Here is a 5,379-nt window from a genome sequence, read left to right on the forward strand (position 1 = left end):
AGAATAAGAGCACCACCTCAACCATGAAGGAATGCACCTGCAAACTTAGCTCTAATGCTAGAGTACTCACACAATAGCATTTCCTTGCATTTCATTGACAAATCAAATTTGTCAAGATACATCAAAAAGGATTTTCCTTCAATATGTACTCAATGGGGAATGAAAACTCTAAGTAAACCTATGAAAAATTATTTAAAATGTAACCTAACTCTGAATAGCATAATGAGAGGAGGGAGGGGTAAATCAATAATTTAGAACTTTTACACTTGTAAAAGTTCTCTAAACTGGTAATTTAAAATAATATGTTGAGAAACTACTTGAAAACAAACATTCTTTCCTACCTTGTGCCTACACGTTAAGTATACACATTCATTATTTTCTACATTGTGTCTGTGCATTGAGTATACTACAGGAATGAGATAAGAAAAGTCATATCAATTAAAATAAAGAGCAGTAAAAGGGATGTAGTTTACAAAAGATAAACTTGAACTCCAATCAGATTTAATCCAACCTTCAAAATACTTTTACTTTATGCAAATCAACCAAAGAGTAAAATAAAGCATGCCTGTGTCACTGTTCTCTACATAGATTTATTATTTTTGCTCTAGTCTTTCCTAATTCAAATCCATTATAATATAAAATAATCACCTCTTCAAAGCTGTTGGCATGGCTATCATACTTCAGTTGATAGGTTCAAAATTTACTGTCAAAACATTAATAGTAGTAGTAGTTGTAAAGATTGTTTAGCCATGACCATCAAGCAATTCATGAACCAACTACAATGCAAGAGAAAATAATATATTAAGATTTAATCAACTATCATCAATGAAAAAAAAAATGTCATCAATATGTGAAGTTAGTAAGGATTGGATAATCTACTTCTACAGCTTCAAAATAAGTTATATTCAACTAGCCTTCCACCTTGTCAATGTTGCTATCTCTGCACCAATGAGAACACTTTTTTAGTAGGAAAAAAATTAAATATTTAAAAATATTTTTACCAAAAAATATAATTTTACTTGCAGAGTTTGAAAGGTTCTTGGATCAATATTCTGTCACTTGGAGTTAATGACATTTCCTTCAATATCTTCCATGACTTCTTAATCACATTTAAGCATTGTTTGCTTTCACTCTATCAAAACTCAAAAAAAAATCCTAAATTCATTATATAGTGTATATAGCATTTTCAAACTATAAAAATAATGATGAGTAGGAGATATTTTTCACAACTCAAGTTGTAATGTTATTATCAAAATTCAACTATAAAGTAAAAAGTTTTAAGTTAAATTATTTTTGTTTATGTGACTAAGTCACTTATAGTATCAAGGAAATATGAAAATGGAAAGGAAAAAAAATAATGATTTGTTGCTTTCAAGATGTAATTTAAATTTTTGATCAAATGAATAAACACATTATAACCCAAAATTTGCATTCTAATGTTATGAACTATGGAAGAAAGAATTGATAACACCCTAAAATCATTTGAGACAATATTTTTGAAACTAGCTAGAACTACAATGACATCAAAAGTCAAAATTGGAGCAAATGATGCAAATGCCACAATTGTAATGTTAGAATTCTTTTAGAATAACTGGGGGGGTGAATCAGTTATCCAAAGTCCAATAATGTCCAATACAAAAAAAAAATTCTGTCAAATCCTTAATGGCATATAATTGAAATTATCATGCATGCAGTTAAACATTAAACAATCATGAAAAGTAAACATGCATCACATCATAACACAAAGGATTTTGGTGAGCCAAAAACCCTCCAGGAATAAGGTAAAACTAGGGTGGGGATGACACCCACAAAATAACTGCGCAATTGATTTCAACCACTTCTGATGGTTTTCCCTGTTAAAGGCTTTACACACTGTCAGATGTGACCCTGTTAAAGGATTTCTACACCTTGTTAGGAGTGTGCCCTATTAGAGGACTTAAGAACATTCAACTTAGAATGTCACCCTATTAAAGGATTTACATAGAGCTGTTAGGCCCACCCAAGTCCATGGGATTTATAGTCACCTTCTCAAAAGAATCTTTTACCCCTCTCTAAGGATCTCCTATCCTCCTCCTAAGGATCTCTTATCCTTCTCCTGGGGATCTTCTATCATTTTCCTGAGGCTTATCGACCTAGCTATTAAGATAACCTAGCAATGTAGGATTTCAATGTCTAATACAATGGTAACAAAGTATTAGAAAGGTTTTGACCTGATAAAGATTGCAACTCTAACCTTGCAGATTTCATATCTCTCTTCAATTATTTTCTTTGCTTGGATTTTCTTCCTTGAAGTGCTAACAGCTTGTCCACCCTTCAAGATCTGTCTCCTTGAGTTCTTCCACTCGTTATGCCAATGCACTCTATAGTCACTTAATCAACTCAGAGTCTCGATGCGCTGTGCTTACTCCTCACTGTGTCCTCTTCTTGACACTTCACACTAGCCTTCTATTGGCTTCTTCACATGACCACGACCACTACTAGACTTTGATCTTTTGACCTATAACTCCTTATAAAGAAGTTTTGTTCTACGTTTCCCACTCAAATCTTCCTGCTCATTAATTTGATTTGATCTAAGAGAACGATATTGTTTTCCCTCCAAATTGTTTCTTCCAAAAACTTCATGATAAGTCCATCAACATTCGCCTTGAATTGGTTTGCATGGTTTACATTAAATTTTGTGACATCTACTCATCATCCTTTTCATCCAACTAATTCACAAAATTCAATGTAACAAACTTATCGTTACTGATTTGGTGAATCTTTTGACTTAACAAATAATGCAGCAACTCGGCATCATTGGTTTACTGATGCTCAGCTCCTTCTGTGTTACTCAGCTTCCACTGCATTTACTGATGCTCGACACCTGAAGAAATTTTCTCCACATCCATTACCTTTTTTTGATGCTCGGCACCTAAAGTATTTTCCTGTATTGCTCGACTTCTATTATTTTCTTGAATCACTCGGCTTCTATTTACTCCGTAGTGCTTGGCTCCTGTTGTATCCTGAGTTACTCGGTACTTGAATAGTCGTGTGTTACTGGGCACTTGAAGGATTGCTCGGCACACACTGAAGTTGAACTTGCTCAACTTCAACTAAGAATTTGCTTAGCTCTAACTAGCTTGCTCAGCTCTCTCAAATGAACTTAGTTGAACCTTATATCTTTGATGTGTCTTAGTGTGTCCATTCTCTTAGAGTATGTCATCAATACACTATTTCATCAATGGCTTAAGTGATCCTTATACTTTGTTACAACATCATAACTTCAACCTTTCTTTAGGTGCTCTAGTTACATCTTATTGATTGCCTCCTCCTTGTCAATCAACCAATTGATAGTATTTGGATCATTTAAGCAATTGTCATTCCTGCAAGTAGCAAGTTTGACATCAATGAAAAAATAATGATTGAAAACATTCTTTTCCAGTTCCATTATTCTTCAGTCATGATCTTTTCAATCATTTCCAACATGTAATATGTGGATACTTGAGCCTAAACTAGGTGGCTAACATTGCAAACCCATTATATATTTTTTAAACATAAAAACATGGTTTCATCACTAGAATTTGAAGTTATGAGACAAAATTATTGAAAAAAACTTACTTCCACCATAAGATCCTCCAAACACAACTACCAGTGAATCCTATGTTGTTAAATTATTTTTCAGATTTGTAATCAATACAGCAAAATCAGCCAAAGCTTGAGAGGCACTGGGAAAGCCCATTCTAGTGACAATGTTGTAAGCTATTTCTTGACTCCCATATGGCATTGATTCTCCATAGTATAGGTGCTAAAAGAAAATAAATATAAACCTATAGTCAGATCATCTTTTCCTAATCAAAGAAAAATAGTAACAAATAGACTTCCATAGTTTATTCTAAAACAAAATTATGATACTATTTTTTTTGCAATTGTCATGCCTATGAAAAACATTCTCTGGATTTTTTATGATCACATCATACTATTGTTCTATTGGACCTAAAATTTTGATTTGATTGAGTGGTTCATCAAAACCATTCTTATTAATCAGTACTAGTAAAGAAGAGGACCTTATATTTGGTTTTATTTGAGTGATTCATCAAATCCATTCTAATTAATGACTACCACTAAAGGAAATAATGTGATTCCAGATAAATCATCTTAACAATTTCTTAGATTTTCATGACCTTGAGATAAATTTTTCTTCATATTTGAACTACAAACTTTAAACTTTGATTTGTTCCATTGACTCATCAAAACCATTCTAATTAATAGGTTATATAGTGTGATCTCAGATGAGTCATGATCTTTATGAGAAAAACATTTCTTAGATTTTATGACCTCGAGATATCATTGTTCTGTCAAATTTAAACAACTTTGAAGTTTTGTTTTGTTTAATTAATTCATGAAAAACTATATTGATAGATGAATCTTATTGAGGAAGATAGCTTGATCTCAGATGAATCACCCTAATCAATCAAAACTTTAAACAATAAATATACAAGATCATTTTTTCTCATAATGGATAATAAGATTTAGATCTAAGATGTTTTGAAGAAGCATTAATAAGATTTAGATCAGAGATATTTTAAAGAAGCATTATAATGTACACTTTTGAGATCTTTATATAGTAGTTACCTTTGTTTTGTATTTATATATATTTAATGACTATTCTATTCTTTCCAGCTAGATTTTATCAATAATGGAGTAGAAATGTAGATCAGAGCAAAGAAGAACATACCTCAATGAAGACAAGAAGGGCCTTGAATTGAGGAGCAATTTCAAACATAAACCCAGTGTTTTGAGTAAACCATTCAATATATCCCTCATTCCCCATATACACAAAGATGGGAAATTTAGAACACGCACCACCCCTATATTTTGAATTGATGAGATGTTTTTATTGACATGTGTCATAGTTGTGTGGAGTGAAGGTGAAATGATCCAAAGTTTGTGTGAAGTATTTGACATCATATTTTGCAAAGGGAGAAGAAGAACAAGGATGAGGAAGAGAAAACTTATTCTTTATTAGGATTCCATGAGCATGAGGAAGGGAAGAAGTAGGTACAACATGAATAGAGAAGCCAAACAACTTGGGTAATATTGGTAACTCATTGTTGTTTGCTATCACACAATTTCCCACAATCATTCACAAACCATCTAGTGGAGTGAAAAAATCATAATCAAACAAATTTTAGAGATTTATACAATATTAACAAATGATTTCTTGATTATGGCAATTCTTTCAAAGACTATTAGGTGCCTTTCTAGGCTAAAGCCTAGTTTAAAGGCTTGACCCCTAAAGTTAACATATTTTTTTGGATTCTTTTGCAGGATAAAATTCTTACTATTGATAATTTAATGAAGAAAGGTATGTGTCTTACCAGTAGGTGCTATCTTTGCAAG

The 5,379-nt window shown here is 32.2% G+C and overlaps 1 pseudogene; it reads right to left on the minus strand.

The window, feature by feature from the left end:
- Positions 1-843: 843 nt before the first annotated feature.
- On the minus strand, positions 844-5,122 carry LOC149531001 (uncharacterized; annotated as a pseudogene).
- Positions 5,123-5,379: the final 257 nt, after the last annotated feature.

Source organism: Cupressus sempervirens, chromosome 11, assembly GCF_028749045.1.
Source record: "Cupressus sempervirens isolate cs-2001-9-10 chromosome 11, ASM2874904v1, whole genome shotgun sequence".
Classification (NCBI taxonomy): domain Eukaryota; kingdom Viridiplantae; phylum Streptophyta; class Pinopsida; order Cupressales; family Cupressaceae; genus Cupressus; species Cupressus sempervirens.